Source organism: Triturus cristatus, chromosome 3_2, assembly GCF_964204655.1.
Source record: "Triturus cristatus chromosome 3_2, aTriCri1.1, whole genome shotgun sequence".
Lineage (NCBI taxonomy): Eukaryota > Metazoa > Chordata > Amphibia > Caudata > Salamandridae > Triturus > Triturus cristatus.
The window spans coordinates 1,223,814,317-1,223,831,599 of record NC_140584.1 but is presented as its reverse complement, the minus strand read 5'-3'; positions in this window follow the sequence as shown (position 1 = coordinate 1,223,831,599).

Sequence of the window (17,283 nt, the reverse complement as noted above, 5' to 3'; positions counted from 1 at the left end):
ATTCTGACCACCACCTTTGGCACTGCCCCACCCCCTGTGATGGAGTCCTCTGTCCCTACACCCACTACACCTACCCTTGCCCCTTCCCCCCCACATGATGCCCCCCCCCTGTGGAAGACAAGGTTGTGTGAACTGTGCAGGCAAGCTAGGGGACACGCGTCCTACTGTGACCCCATCCGGATTGTACTCATGGACTGGCCAATGGGCCTTGTACTTTTGAACTTTTGAATGACAATCATTTTGTTCCTGCTGAATAAAGAAAATCTTATTTTTTCCTTTGGACACTACAGCTTTTCTGCCATTGGTGTTGTTGCTGCTGCTCCATGATTAGGGGTGGTGATAATGTGTTGGGTGTCTGGGAAATGTCGTAGTGTGCTGGTCATGGGGTGGAGCCTGGTATCTGTCTGCCATCGCAAGGTATTGGCTAAATAGCTTTGGTCATGTAGGAAGTTACTGCATGGTGACATTGTTCCAGGGTGTTTTTATTCCTCTGTGTGCCCTGACATCTTCCCTGCAGGGTGTTTACTATGTGTTGTGCTGAGCTGTGTCTACATTGGCTGGGTGTGTGCAGGACCCTTCATCGTTGTCCATGCATGCTTAGCGATGTCTCCACCTGCATCATTCGTGGCATCCTTGGTGGTCACTGTACTTGTGTATGGAGTATATTGCCATGACTTCATGTGGACATGTTCCCTTTTCCGCACTATGCATGTGTGTACTCCCAGCCTCACACACATGTGTTACGTCTTCTGCAGGGTCTTTGTGCACCTGACTGACAATTGTGGCCTTTGGATCTGTGGGTACTCCACCCGTTTCCTGCCATGGGCACTGCTGGGAGGACTCTGCACCCACCCCTCCTGTGTCTGGGCACTGCTGGGAGTACTCTGCACCCACCCCTCCTATGTCTGGGCACTGTTGGGAGGACTCTGCACCCACCCCTCCTGTCTCTGGGCACTGCTGGGAGGACTCTGCACCCACCCCTCCTGCGTCTGGGCACTGCTGGGAGGACTCTGCACCCACCCCTCCTGTTTCTGGGCACTGCTGGGAGGACTCTGCACCCACCCCTCCTGTGTCTGGGCACTGCTGGGTGGACTCTGCACCCACCCCTCCTATGTCTGGGCACTGCTGGGAGGACTCTGCACCCACCCCTCCTGTGTCTGGGCACTGCTGGGAGGACTTTGCACTCACCCCTCCTATGTCTGGGCACTGCTGGGAGGACTCTGCACCCACCCCTCCTGTGTCTGGGCAATGCTGGGAGGACTCTGCACCCACCCCTCCTGCGTCTGGGCACTGCTGGGAGGACTCTGCACCCACCCCTCCTATGTCTGGCCATGTACGCTCCATATGTACACGGGTGGGGGTACGCTGCGAACATACACTGGTGGGGTGGGGGTATGCTCCATACATACACGGGTAGGGGTACAGACCGTACATACACTGGTGGGGTGGGGGTACGCTCCATACATACACGGTAGGGGTAGGGGCCATACATACACTGGTGGGGTGGGGGTACTCTCCATACATACATGGGTAGGGGTATGGGCCGTACATACACTGGTGGGGTGGGGGTACGCTCCATACATACATGGGTTGGGGTACGCTCCGAACATACACTGGTGGGGTGGGGGTACGCTCCATACATACACGGGTAGAGGTAGGGGCCATACATACACTGGTGGGGTGGGGGTATGCTCCATACATACACGGGTAGGAGTACGGGCCGTACATACACTGGTGGGGTAGGGGTATGCTCCATACATACATGGGTAGGGGTACGGGCTGTACATACACTGGTGGGGTGGGGATACGCTCCATACATACACAGGTAGGGGTACGGGCCGTACATACACTGGTGGGGTGGGGGTACGCTCCATACATACAAGGGTAGGGGTAGGGGCCATACATACACTGGTGGGGTGGGGGTACGCTCCATACATACACAGGTGGGGGTACGCTCCGAACATACACTGGGGGGTGGGGGTACGCTCCATACATACACGGGTAGGGGTACGGGCCTTACATAAACTGGTGGGGTGGGGGTACACTCCATACATACACGGGTAGGGGTACAGGCTGTACATACACTGGTGGGGTGGGGGTACGCTCCATACATACACGGGTAGGGGTAGGGGCCATACATACACTGGTGGGGTGGGGGTATGCTCCATACATACACGGGTAGGAGTACGGGCTGTACATACACTGGTGGGGTAGGGGTATGCTCCATACATACACGGGTAGAGGTACGGGCTGTACATACACTGGTGGGGTGGGGATACGCTCCATACATACACAGGTAGGGGTACGGGCCGTACATACACTGGTGGGGTGGGGGTACGCTCCATACATACATGGGTAGGGGTATGGGCCGTACATACACTGGTGGGGTGGGGGTACGCTCCATACATACACAGGTAGGGGTACGGGCCGTACATACACTGGTGGGGTGGGGGTACGCCCCGTACATACTCGTACCCACGCTCTTAAGGCGTGGGTACGGTACGTAGCAGTATTGTAGTGTTGCCGGTTCGCGTCGTCACCCACTTCCATTGTGGCAGACGCTAGCGTTGCTGGACACGCCCCCACCCCCTCGAAGTGACCAGGCCCTGGAGGTCAGGTATGTCCAGGGCATGTATGATGTGTGACTTAGGTGGGGGTTATTTGTCCTGCCCCCCCCCCTTTGCCCATGGGTGTGGTTCTGACCTTCGGCGTCGTCTGCGTCGGTGCCTGTAGAGCAGGTCCACTGCTATGAGGGCCGGGATGACACGTAGGTTCGGGTCCATGTCTGTCCGTCGCATACAGGTGCTCCTTGTGCGCGTCGTCCTGATTTCCAGACAGTTTTTGGCTCTCGGAAAATATGATCCGTGCGGGGTGACGTCGGTACAGATCATATTTCCTGGTTCGTGAACCGCAGGCTGGATGCGTCCCGACGTCACGTCGGAGCTTTCCCGGATGGCATTGTATGTTTATTTTCATCGGTCGGTGTTTTGTACGATTCGTACGGAAATGGTGTTTCCATACGAATCGTACTTGCATATTTGTAAAGTGTTTCAACCGGGTACGAGTCGGACGGAGAAAATGCTCCGTCCGACGGTCCGTACCCGGTTTCTCCAGGATCGGAATCGGCACTATAATAGACTAAAAAATTCCCCATTCAAAGATGGCGGTGAAGAGTAGTTTAAAAAAACGGCCCCTTTGCGTTTATGCGCGGCTTTAAAAAAGATACTTTACGAATAAGATAAATTAAACATCACTTGAAGAGAAATAAATGGCGCTGACATATGCGCAATAAGAATATGAGAAGATTTATAATAAACTAAAATCCCCCATTCCAAGATGGCGGTGAAGAGTACCTTTAAAAAAAACGGCCCCTCTCGTTTATGCTCGGTTTTAAAATGAAATGAGTAACTTTAGGGAAAAGATAAACTAAATTTCACTTGGAGAAGAGACAAATAGCGCTGATATATGCGCAATAACAAATACGGAATTCCCATATCGAAACGATATATATTAATATATCATTAGTCTTTATACATGTCTATAATCGTTATAGTTACGCGACCTCCAGTAACAAATATATAATAAATTTGACTTCGATTGCGGAATAAATCTCATTTGAAGAATCTCAAAGGAAATAAGGGAGTCTTGGGAAGATATACAACATACCAAGAATCCACCACTCTAAGATGGCGGCCAAGAATAGGTAAAAAAACAGCTCGTCATGCTCATCCACGCAGGTGTTTCGGATTGTGACACTGTTTTGCGGGTATTTAAATCGGGCCGCCAATTCACAAATCGCTAAACTGATGCCACGCGACCATGCCGGCTGACTGACAATCACAAGTAAGTTGATAGGAATTGCAGACTTAATCTGCTAGAGTTTAGAGGTGGGGTTGTGAACTAAATACTAAATTGGAGCTGAACTATATAAGTTAGTGGGCAGAAAACTGTGGGTGTGACTCATTGGAATTCAAATAAGATTAAAATTTGTGATTTAAATCCTATTTAAATCCTGCTTGCCATGGACAGATAACTAATCCTTTCTACTTGAGAATTTCTTTCACTGTGCGAGTTGGGCAACCTATTCCTTCCCAGAAGACATTGACTGTAATCCTTATGACTAGACGGGGTTTCTACAAAATAATCTCATATACTTAAAAAAACAATTCTTGTTGGAAAGCGGACCGCTGGGGAGTCGGAGGGACCACCCAGGGGGGCCTCCTCACTGCAAGGAAGTAGCCGAGCGCCGCTGAGAAGCCTCCTAGGAGAGGTCCTTCCCCTATAATCGTACTAGCTCAGTAACACCACCACACAGGACTCGGAACTGGTATAAAATCGTATATACTTTTATAGATGATAATAAGCAGGCTTCTCTGGCAATATTTACAGGTGGATCGAGGGATCCCAAAAGAGTCTCAAAGTCTTTGTGGGGACGGGGTAGCGGGACAGTCTCAGTACCAGCCTGGTACGGTGGTACCCTGCGCCCAGATCTTACGCCTCAAGCTGGAAGGGACTCCGGGAGCCGGAGCGTCATGTGCCGGGCACAGGGCGGCTCGGAGGGGTCCAGCCGCGACGGAGTCTGCAGGGCTTGGATGGTAGTTCAGCTTAGGTCGAGCCGCGATGAGGTCAGCAGGGCTCTGATGGTAGTTCAGCTTAGGTCGAGCCGCGACGAGGTCAGCAGGGCTCTGATGGTAGTTCAGCTTAGGTCGAGCCGCGACGAGGTCAGCAGGGCTCTGATGGAAATTCCGCTAAGTCGAGCCGCGACGAGGTCAGCAGGGCTCCGAGAGTAGTTCAGCGAGGATGGGCCGCGACGGCGTCAGCAGGGCCCTGATGTTCCGTGAGGATCTTATTCTCAGCAAGGTGGAGCCGCGACGGAGTCAGCAGGGCTCGAGGTACAGTTCCAGGAAAGAGTCTTTCTCCGTAGGGTCAGCCGCGATTCGATCAGCAGGGATCTTGACTCCAGGATACAACTCCTGTCCTGTTGCGGGGTTGCCCCAGATATAGGTCTGGAGCCCTTTGATGTCCGGAACCTTGCACCTGGGGGGGCGGAGAGGCCGGGCTGGGAGAGGCCAGACGCCCAGCGGGAGAGGCGCCAGGCCCAGGGAGGCCAGAGGGCGTTCGTACCCAGGCGTTGGGGGACGGTTGGGGGTCCCATCGAAACTCCCCTCCTCCGGGAGCGGTGGAGTGGCCACGTGGTGCCCCTGGCCAGATCTTGGTACCTCAATGTCGGGGCTTCGCTGGGGCCAAGGCCGGGGTGAGCCGGGCTGCGTAGGCTGGTGCGGGTAAACGAGTACAATCCAAGGGGGACCCCGAAGGGTGAAGGGGCCCCCGTGCGGCCTGGAACAGGGGGTCAGGACCACGCCACGAGGCCGGGTCCAACTGGCGTCCCCCCAGCTGAAGGCAGGGAGAGTCACCCATCTCCTTGGGAGTTCTCTTCGCCAAAGCGGAAGAAACGGGACAGGCCGTCGGCATTGGCGTGGTCGTTGCCGGGCCGATGTTCCACTGTGAAGTCCATCCCTTGTAGAGAAATGGACCATCGCAACAACTTCGGGTTCTCGCCTCTCATCTGCATTAACCACCGCAAGGGCCGGTGGTCGGTTTGGACCTGGAAGTGGGTGCCGAAGAGGTAGGGCCGGAGCTTCTTGAGGGCCCATACCACGGCGAAGGCCTCCCGCTCGATGGTGCTCCACCTCTGCTCCCGGGGCAGCAGTCATCGGCTGATGAAGGCCACTGGCCTGTCGAGACCCTCTCAATTCACCTCGGACAGGACCGCCCCAACTCCGTACTCCGCGGCATCAGTATGTACTACCAACTCCTTGCTGTAGTCGGGGGCTTGCAGCACAGGGGCGGTACACATTGCTGTCTTGAGGGTCTCGAAGGCCGCTTGGCAGCAGGGTGTCCAGTGCACCGTCTTGGGCTGCTTCTTGGAGGTGAGCTTCGTGAGGGGCCCCAGAATGCTCCCATAGTTCTGGATGAACCGCCAGTAATAGCCCGTGAGGCCCAAGAAGGCCCGGACAGCTGTTTGGGTGGCGGGGGGCTCCCAGGCCCGGATGGCATCAACTTTCGGCTTGAGGGGAGCCACCTGGCCACTCCCTACTTGATGGCCCAGATAGGTCACAGATCCTTGGCCTATCTGGCATTTGCTGGCCTTTATCGTGAGCCCGGCCCTTTGGAGGGTGGCCAGGACTTCTCCGAGGTGCCCCAGGTGCTCGGCCCAGTGGCTGCTGAACATGGCAATATCGTCCAGGTAGGCGGCGCTGAATGCTTCCAGCCCGGCCAGAACTTTGTTCACCAGTCTTTGGAAGGTCGCCGGGGCATTCTTCATGCCGAAGGGCATTACCCGAAAGTGGTAGTGCCCATCGGGGGTGGAGAAAGCGGATCGCTCACGGGCGCCGGGGGTGAGCCTGATCTGCCAGTACCCGGCGGTGAGGTCAAAGGTGCTTAGGTAGCGGGCTGCTCCTAGGCAGTCGATTAGTTCATCTGCCCGAGGAATGGGATGGGCATCGGTCTTGGTGACGGCATTCAACCCTCGGTAGTCCACACAAAATCTGAGTTCCGGGATGGTGCCTGGTGCGGCGGCCTTCGGCACCAGAACCATGGGGCTGGCCCACGGGCTGTCGGAAGGTTCGATGACCCCGAGGGCTAGCATCTTGGAGACCTCGGCTTGGATGCAGGCCCGCACTCGGTCGGGCACCCTGTAGGCTCGGTGTCGCACGGGGGGGCTGTCCCCGGTGTCAACATCGTGGACGCACCAGGGAGTGACCCCGGGAGTGAGGGAGAAGAGGGCAGCGAAGGGTTGCAGCAGTTGCTGACAGTCGTGGCGCTGTTCCGAGGTCAGGGTGGTGGAGAGTTTGACACCCTCTATGGAGCCGTCTTGGTCGGAGGTCCTCAGGAGGTCAGGTAATGGCTCGGAGTCTGCTTCGCCCCCATCGTCGGTAGCTAGCAGCAGGCTTAGTTCTGTTCGGGCAAAGTGGGGTTCGAGCCGGTTTGCGTGTAGAACCCGGAGGGGGTTCCTGGGTGACTCCATGTCGACCAGGTCGGTGACGGGGCTCTTCTTCTCCACCACCTTGAAGGGCCCGGTCCACTTGTCCTGGAGGGCACAGGGATCCACGGGCGACATGACCCAGACTTGCTGGCCTGGCTCGAACTCAATGGAAGAGGCATTTTGGTCATACCAGCGTTTCATGTCCTCTTGGCTGGCCTTGAGGTTGGCCTCGGCCAGTGCCCGGAACCTCCAGGTTTGGTTCCGCAGGGTCAGGAGGTACCTGTAGACGTCGGGAGGGGCATTTTGAATGTTCGTCTCCCAGCCCTCCTTGACCAGGCTGATGGGCCCTCGGACAGGGTGTCCATACAAGAGTTCGAAGGGGCTGAACCCCAGGGATTTCTGCGGGACCTCCCGATAGGCGAAAAGGAGGCAAGGCAGCAGGACGTCCCATTTCCGCCTCAGGGGTTCTTCCAGGCCCTTGATCATTCCTTTCAAAGTTCTGTTGAACCGCTCGACCAGTCCGTTCCCCTGGGGGTGGTACGGGGTGGTAAACTTGTATGTGACCCCACATTGCTGCCATAGGGACTGCATGTACTTCGATATAAAGTTCGTACCCCGGTCGCTCACCACTTCCCGGGGGAACCCCACTCTTGAGAAGATTCCCATCAAGGCCCGGCCCACCACGGGGGCTGTCACAGTTCGGAGAGGGATGGCCTCAGGGTATCGGGTGGCGTGGTCAACTAGAACGAGGATGAAGTGGTGACCCAGGGCGGTTCGGGGGTCCAGGGGCCCCACGATGTCGATTCCTACCCGCTCGAACGGGGTGTTGACTGCTGGGAAGGGCTGGAGAGGGGCTTTGACCCGTCCCCCAGTCTTCCCGCTGGCTTGGCAGGTCTGGCAGGACCGGCAGTGATTGTCCACGTCCCTCCGCATTCGGGGCCAGTAGAAGTGGGTCACTAGGCGGCTGTATGTTTTGTCTTGACCCAGGTGCCCGGCGAGGGGCACGTCATGTGCCAGATTAAGGAGGAAATCTCGGAATTGGAGGGGGACCATCAGCACTCGACCGGCCCCCAGTTCTGCGATCTTCTGCTCGCTGTAGAGCAGGTCATTGTCCCAATAGACCCAGTGAGTACCCGTTTGGTCACCGGTGGCCTGGGCGTCCGCCTGCTGTCGGGCCCCTTCGAGGGAGGGGCAGGTCTTCTGTTCTTGCTGGAACTGTTCTCTGGTGGGGCCCCCGTCGTGGCGCCATTGTTCAAGTTCGGGGAGTTCGCCGAGGGAGGCTATTTCGTCCGGGGGGAGTTCGGTCGGCCCGGCATCCGCGTCGGGTTCCTCCTCGATGGAGGGAAGTGGTGGTACGGGCCCCTCGGGCTCGTCGGGGGCCGCCGCTATGGTTGGTCGTGGGGCCTGGGTGGTCATGGACCGGGTGGTAGCGCAGGCCCATTCGGGCAGTACCAGCATCCCTAGATGCTCCCGGCGCTCCACCTGAGCCCAGGGGGAACTTTCCAGGTCGTTCCCCAGGAGGCAGTCCACCGGGGCGTCGTCACGGATGGTCACTTTCAGCATGCCCGTCACTCCTCCCCACTCGAAGGAAATCCAGGCCACCCGGCACATGCTCTCGGTGTTGTCGGCCGTCCGGACGGGGCACAGTACATGCGGCAGGATCTGTTCGGGGGTCACCAGGTGGCAGCGGACAGCTGTCACGCTGCCTCAAGTGTCACGGAGGGCTTCGGCCCGGCGTCCATTAATGGTGACCCACTGCTGGTACTTCTGGGTGTTGCTCGGGATGGGGGTTCGGGGCACCATTTCTCGGCTGCCCAGGCATACTAGGGACATGGCGGCCGGCTCCCACTCCGTGGACCCGGCATCGGTGTTTTCTTCCTCTTCTTCCCCTTCCCCCATGGCTGCTGCCGTCAACTGTCGGGGAGGGGGCCCGGTGGTTCCGTTTCGTCGGTTCATGGGGCAGGTTGGGTCGCTGGCATAATGACCTGGTTGTTGGCAGCCGTAGCAGGTTACCGTTGGCCGAGGTCCTTGTCTGGCGGGGGTGCCCCCCTTCGAGCGAGAGTCGGGGACGTGTTGTTTGGGGGCGGACCCCGAGGAGGACTCTGGGGCGGCCCGGCTGGAAATTCTCGGTTCCGGTTTGACCCTCCTCCTCCGCCGCGCTGGCGGGGGGGTCCTGTGGTGCTCCGCTGGTACTCCCCCATCGAGTTTCGGGGGACTCGAGTGTTCACCCACCGATCGGCCTCGGCGGCGAGCTTCCGTGGCTCGGTCAGCTTGCTGTCGAGGAGGTGCTGTCTTAGCTCGACGAAACAGTTGTTGGAGAGGTGCTCCCATACAATGAGGTCGAACAGCTGCCCATAGGAGGTAAACTTGCTGCCCTTTATCCACCCTTCCAGGGCTCTGCTAGAAAAGTCTACGTATTCCACCCAAGTGGTACCGGGGAGTTTCTTGCAGTCCCGGAAGCGCTGGCGGTACATTTCTGCGGTTAGGCCATAGCGGGTGAGCAGGGCCTACTTCATGTGGTCGTACGAGGTCATCACGTCGTCCGGGAGCTGCAGCAGGGTGTCTCGACTTCCGCTGAGGGACCGTCCCCATAGGCCGGCACCCCAATCCTTCCGGGGTACCCGATGGGAGGTCATGGCCACTTCGTAGGCTTTGAACCATTGCTGGATGTCGTCGTTCTTGTAGTATTCTTTGATGACATCCTTGGGAATATGGACTTTCGCCTCGGTCAGCGGAGGAGTGTCCCTGTTTCCAGGGGTGGCGGTCTCCCCCTTTTTGGACTTAAGTTCAAGTTCTTTGAGGCTCCGCTCGTGCTCGAGTGTTAACCTTTTCTCCTCCAGTTCTCTGTGCCGCTTTTTCTCCTCGATCTCTTCTTGCAACCGTAGTTGCTCTAGGGCCAATTTCTTTTCCGCCAGTAGGAGTTAGCCGTCCAGCGGAGTCGTGCGAGTTCTAACTCATGGGTCCGGACCCTCTCCCGCTCTCGTATCTCTTCTGGGGATAGGCCGGCTTCCATGTTGTTTCTTCCCCCATTTGCCGGGGCTGTGGTTGGTTGTAGGGCTACGTCTAGGGCCGATGTCCCTTCGCCTTGGGGCGAAGTTGCTTTGGACTCTGCCCATGTTCTTAGGGATTTTTGCATGTCCTCTTTTGTGCCCAATCCGGTGGTCGAAATGCCTTTGTCTTTACAGAACTGTTTTAGTTCCTTGTGGGTATATTCTTCCAACCGTTCTTGTTGGAACTCCGCGGTCGTGGTGGTCTCTTGATTGCTCATGGTTATTCTTCGTCTGGTTAAGTAGTGGGTGAGTTACTCGTACGATTTGCGTCAGGCTCAGATCCCACTGCTGCCACCAAATGTTGGAAGGCGGACCGCTGGGGAGTCGGAGGGACCACCCAGGGGGGCCTCCTCACTGCAAGGAAGTAGCCGAGCGCCGCTGAGAGGTCCTTCCCCTATAATCGTACTAGCTCAGTAACACCACCACACAGGACTCGGAACTGGTATAAAATCGTATATACTTTTATAGATGATAATAAGCAGGCTTCTCTGGCAATATTTACAGGTGGATCGAGGGATCCCAAAAGAGTCTCAAAGTCTTTGTGGGGACGGGGTAGCGGGACAGTCTCAGTACCAGCCTGGTACGGTGGTACCCTGCGCCCAGATCTTACGCCTCAAGCTGGAAGGGACTCCGGGAGCTGGAGCGTCATGTGCCGGGCACAGGGCGGCTCGGAGGGGTCGAGCCGCGACGGAGTCTGCAGGGCTCGGATGGTAGTTCAGCTTAGGTCGAGCCGCGACGAGGTCAGCAGGGCTCTGATGGTAGTTCAGCTTAGGTCGAGCCGCGATGAGGTCAGCAGGGCTCTGATGGTAGTTCAGCTTAGGTCGAGCCGCGACGAGGTCAGCAGGGCTCTGATGGTAGGTCAGCTTAGGTCGAGCCGCGACGAGGTCAGCAGGGCTCTGATGGAAGTTCCGCTAAGTCGAGCCGCGACGAGGTCAGCAGGGCTCTGAGAGTAGTTCAGCGAGGATGGGCCGCGACGACGTCAGCAGGGCCCTGATGTTCCGTGAGGATCTTATTCTCAGCAAGGTGGAGCCGCGACGCAGTCAGCAGGGCTCGAGGTACAGTTCCAGGAAAGAGTCTTTCTCCATAGGGTCAGCCGCGATTCGATCAGCAGGGCTCTTGACTCCAGGATACAACTCCTGTCCTGTTGCGGGGTTGCCCCAGATATAGGTCTGGAGCTCTTTGATGTCCGGACCCTTGCGCCTGGGGGGCGGAGAGGCTGGGCTGGGCGAGGCCAGACGCCCAGCGGGAGAGGCGCCATGCCCAGGGAGGCCAGAGGGCGATCGTACCCAGGCGTTGGGGGTCGGTTGGGGGTCCCATTGAAACTCCCCTCCTCCGGGAGCGGTGGAGTGGCCACGTGGTGCCCCCTGGCCAGATCTTGATGCCTCGATGTCGGGGCTTCGCTGGGGCCGAGGCCGGGGTGAGCCGGGCTGCGTAGGCTGGTGCGGGTAAACGAGTACAATCCAAGGGGGACCCCGAAGGGTGAAGGGGCCCCCGTGCGGCCTGGAACAGCGGGTCAGGACCACGCCACGAGGCCGGGTCCAACAATTTTGATGTCTTAGAAAGATATATGTATGGTAGAACTGGATATATATGGGCATGACTAGTTATACATTGAATGTCCTTTGTTCTAATAGTTAGATGACAATCGAAATGAGGGATGGCTGACACTGAATAAATTAATGTATTGCGAAAACCAGGAATAGAACGTATCAAAATCACCATATCCCTCTCTCAGGTATGGTTAGTTAATTACATTAAACCTACATAAAAAATCAGTGATGTATTCTGAATGAAACATACCTCAGCCGTATTTGTGTTGTGTTTTACAAAATAAATAATTTTCTTAATAGATACCATAAGAGTATACAAAGATTCCGAAAAGAAAGAATTCTGCACTTTAAATGGGTAGAGCACAGACCACAGAAAAATAAAGTCACTATTCAGTGGTAAGCGAAATCTAACGTGTATGATATTGTCACTGGTTAAAGATTTTTCGCGTGCTCCATTAGGACAAAAAGATTTAAAAAAATAAAAACTCATGAGTATAATGAAGGTAGAATAATGAAATGTTTTAGAAATATATTATAAACTGTTTATATTTTAATATTGGAATCAGCGGAGTGATCAAGATTCTATATAAAAAATACAGTAAGAAAAATGGGTGAAATAAGTAGCTATATGAGAAAAATTTGAAATATTGATTCTTCAGAAGGAATTAGGAAACTGGAACCAACATGGCTTATTTATTTAATAAAACTTGATGTTAATATTGTGGTGTCGATTCCGATCCTGGAGAAACCGGGTACGAACCGTCGGATGGAGCATTTTCTCCGTCCGACTCGTACTCGGTCGGAACACTTCACAAATATGCAAGTACGATTCGCACGGAAATACAATTTCCGTACGAATCGTACAAAACACCGACCGACAAAAATAAACATACAAATGTGATCCCGGAACGCGCCGACGTCATGTCGGGATGCATGCAGCCTGCGTTTCACGAACCAGGAAGTACAAATCGTGCCCACAGCAGTCCGGACGGCAATATTTTTCCGGCACCCAAAAAGTGCCGGAAAAGCGATGTATGCCGCGAAACGACCAGATTTGGGTGCCCGGTACGCGCTGTACCCCCCCCCACAGCCCTCGTAAGTATGCGCTGAACCCCCCCCAAGCCCCCTTATGTACGCGCCGAACCCCCACCTGTGTATGTACACCAGTGTACGTACGGACCGTACCCCCAACCGTGTATGTACACCAGTGTACGTATGGACCGTACCCCCACCTGTGTATGTACACCAGTGTACGTACGGACCGTACCCCCACCCGTGTATGTACACCAGTGTACGTACGGACCATACCCCCACCCGTGTATGTACACCAGTGTACGTACGGACCATACCCCCACCTGTGTATGTACACCAGTGTACGTACGGACCGTACCCCCACCCGTGTATGTACACCAGTGTACGTACGGACCGTACCCCCACCTGTGTATGTACACCAGTGTACGTACGGACCGTACCCCCGTCCGTGTATGTACACCAGTGTATGTACGGACCGTACCCCCACCTGTGTATGTACACCAGTGTACGTACGGACCGTACCCCCACCTGTGTATGTACACCGATGTACGTACGGACCGTACCCCCACCTGTGTATGTACACCAGTGTACGTACGGACCGTACCCCACCTGTGTATGTACACCAGTGTACGTACGGACCGTACCCCCACCCGTGTATGTACACCAGTGTATGTACGGAACGTACCCCCACCTGTGTATATACACCAGTGTACGTACTGACCGTACCCCCACCTGTGTATGTACACCGATGTACGTACGGACCGTACCCCCACCTGTGTATGTACACCAGTGTACGTACGGACCGTTCCCCCACCTGTGAATGTACACCAGTGTACGTACAGACCATACCCCCACCCGTGTATGTACACCAGTGGACGTACGGACCGTACCCCCACCTGTGTATGTACACCAGTGTACGTACGGACCGTACCCCCACCCGTGTATGTACGGCGCGAACCCCCAGCGCTAGGGATAGGTGCAATTGCGTTTTGACCCAAACCCCGTTCTCTTGCTTAAATAAGTGTTAGCACTCCTCACTGAGGTATAGGTTCCTATATCTCACCATACACACACATATAAATCTATTAGCCACCCCTATAGCAGGCCCTATCAATCCTGAGGGCAGGGTGCTTCTTCATGAGCAGGGCCCCTCTGCAGCTGGCAGAATCTATTCTCTGTGGCTGTTTGTGGATGCGGTTAAACCATATACTCTTAAGTGCATTATAACCTAGCGGTAAATGCTAACTTTGGAATGACTGCATCAAAACATGTCGTGTTTGGTGTCAAACAACTTGGAATCATACCCTCACACCAGTAACTGGTGTAGGAGTATTATCCACCCTTCTAGAGGGGATGACATGTAACCACTGTACTTAAACTACAGAAATCTGAAAGAGCCCTGGCATCACAAAATGGATGCCACCAGCACAGACACTGGGCTGCCCTCATGCTGCTGACTGAAACTCGCAGTGGAGGAAGCTCAACAATAGGCATCCTGTCACAGGGAGGTGTCACCACCTTCCAGACAGGATTTAGTGTATTGGAGCTGGGTGGGTGCACTGCTAGAGTGCTGTGAAGTCCTGCACTGGGGGAGCAGTAGGCTCCTCTGTGCATATGCCAGCTCAAACCGGTTCAGGGGCTACCTGTCGCTGCTCTGGCACAAAACTGGACAAAGGGAAGTGGGTGTAACCACCCCCTACCCTGACCCTCCTAGAGGAGTGGTCATAGAGCTAGTCCCTCCCCTATCTTCACTATAAGATAGCAAGCATTGCCATTGCAAAGCAGATAACCCTGGATGACGCTCTTCAAAGAAGAATCCTGGCCCTTCGATGTTCCACTACCTTTGGAAGACAGAGGAATCTCCCTTGGAGTCAAGGAGTGACTCCCCTGCTTGGCAGGCTCCAAAAAACTTAATCTATGGTTGCAAACTAACCCGCTCCCGGCGGAGTTCGAAGTCCCTGCTGCCCTGGAAGTGGATTTCCTGACTTCTCGACAGCCATTGTGAGTCCCCAGCAAAGCTGTGGCGAGTGGACCCCACGAGTGACGAGGAACAGCCATACCCAGGGATTGTGCACTATTGTCGAGTGCAAACCCTAAACAACTTTCTATGAACTTGGTCATTGGACCATTTGTGGCCCAACCCTCCAGCAGTTGTTGCACCAAAAATCAGTGGCCTACCCCATCCTGAGTGACCGTGGGCTCCTGTGAAGAATTTGCTGAGGAGGCATCTTTGCAATCACTTGCCCATTGACTAGTGGGTCCCCCGAAGACTTTCTCATCATCTCAAAGGGCTCTCCTGGTTGCTCCAGGCTTGCCCTCACTTACCCTTGCTGGGTGCGTCCATCAGACCTTGCTGGTCTGCACCATCGACGTTCTTCAGTCTAAATGAGACTCGCAGTTGCCAAGGCTTGTTGGCTCCAATCCGGATGCCAATGACGTCATCAGCTGCAGACGTTGTGGGACACTCTGAATCCAGCTGCTGGTCATTGTCGATCCCTCCTGGAGCTCATGAGCAAAGAGTCAAAACACCATTGATTACCTGAATCGACGCGACATCTGTGGTCATCCATTTTGATGAACACCGGTCACTGGCAAGTGACCTTGAACACTGTCCCTTCAATTTTCAGGTCATCTACATTTTTAATCCATCTTCGGATTCCACCGGACACTTCTTCAGTCGTCACAAGCAGCAAGTCTTCTTTAGTCTCCATTGAAAACAGCGACTCGACCCGACACCAAAAGACACCTCTGCACCCGGCTTCCCTGGGTGAGGTAACTTGTGCACTCCAGTGCCCTAGTGTGTGTTGGCCCTAGAAGTACTTACCTTGTAAGTGGCTTGCTTGTTGACTTCCTCGAAGTACCCTAGAACTTTAAAAATCCAACCGCGACTTGCTCCATTATAATCAATAGGGAACCCGCGGCTGTGTTCACACACTGCACGCGTCTCCCGTGGGCTTGTTACTTACCTGCTAACACTGCAGTAGTGAAGCGCCAGCGATTTCCCAGGCCCTAGGCCTTGTCATTTTGCAAGTCGACATTTTTATTCCATTTTTTTAATACATGGTCTGGTACGCCCCTAGGGCTCCAGCCATATTTGTGCTTAATTTATTGTGAAACGTTGACATGTGAATGTGTACCTGGCTTCTAATCTCATAAAAAGATTAGTAGAGTGTGTCTAGTAATAAATACATATATATATTTGATATATATACCTGTGTGGTGTCCTTTCATTTGGTAATTCAAGAGATTATAAGGTAAAACAAGCTGCTTTACATTCCTCAGAGACTTAGCCTGAAGGCTGCTCTCCACAGCTACCACTAGGATAGCTTTCTTTAAAAGGTTGTCTTAAACCTGTCTACCATAAGAGTCGAATTTGACTGGTGCAAGGTGGCCACTATAACTAGTGACCAGCATATACGCCAGGACAACTTCTCACATTGGTGGGCAGCGTGTGTGATTCTAGCTTGCCATTGTTTTACCAGAAAATCTCTATTTGAATTACTAACTGAAAACCACTAAAGGTTCTCAAGGTACATATAATCTAGGTTCAGTAGGCCACACACTAGTGTAGGTAGTACAACACTGCACAACACTAGAATGTCCTACAAAGGTGGAGCCATTGAGTCCACCCAACCTCAGTACAAGGACATGGCCTACACTGACTTGAAGGCCCTGTGTTTTGAAAGACAGCTGAGGGTAGGCAGGAGTCCCTCCTCACAACACCTGATAGATCTGTTAGTAGCAGATGATCTTAGGCTAGCTATAGGAGCTAGTGGATCTGCATCAGGTGGTGGGTCAACCATAGCCTCTGGGTCTGATGATGAAAATCAAGATGACCTGGAGTCTGTGGTTGAAGGGCCAGACCCAGTAAGGTCTGAACAGGACAGAGGAATTCTCCCTAAGAGAGCTGACAGAGTTGAAGAAAGGCCTAGGTCCCCCTCAAGGAACTCTGACCATTCATATCACTCTGGAAGAGAATCTGTCCATCAGAGGAACTCATACTTCCCAGAGAGACCTACTCTTACAGAAGGTACAAGATGCTCCAGTATGAGGAAGCTAGGCTTGCCCTCAGAACCAAGCAATTGGCCTTAGATAGAGAAGCCTTTGAGCTCCAGAGAGCTTCTCAGAAAGAGGGGTTAGATACCCCTGGTGGCAGCAACAGTGTCCCTAGAGGCAGAGATTACATTCCAGACCATAGGAACCTGTCCAAGGTTGTTCCTCCCTACCAGAGTGGGGATGATATCCACAAGTGGATAACTGCTATGCAGAGGGCCTGTAACGTTCAACAGGTCCCCCAGAAACAGTGGGCAGCAATCTTGTTGCTCTCCTTTTCTGATAAAGATAGAGAAAAGCTCCTCACTGTTAGAGAAGAGGATGCTAATGACTATGAATCCCTGAAGAGTGCATTAATAGATGGATTTGGCTTAACCACTGAACAGTACAGGTTGAAGTTCAGAGACACCCAGAAAGCACAGACTCAGGATTGGGTGGACTTTGTAGATTGTGCTGCCAAGGCTCTGGAGGGTTGGATAGTTGGCAGTAGAGTCACTGACTTTAAAGGATTGTATAATTTGATTATGAGAGAGCAGATCCATAATAATTATCAAAACCAACTCTTACACCAGTACCTGGTGGACTCTGATCTGACCTCTCCCCAAGAGTTGGG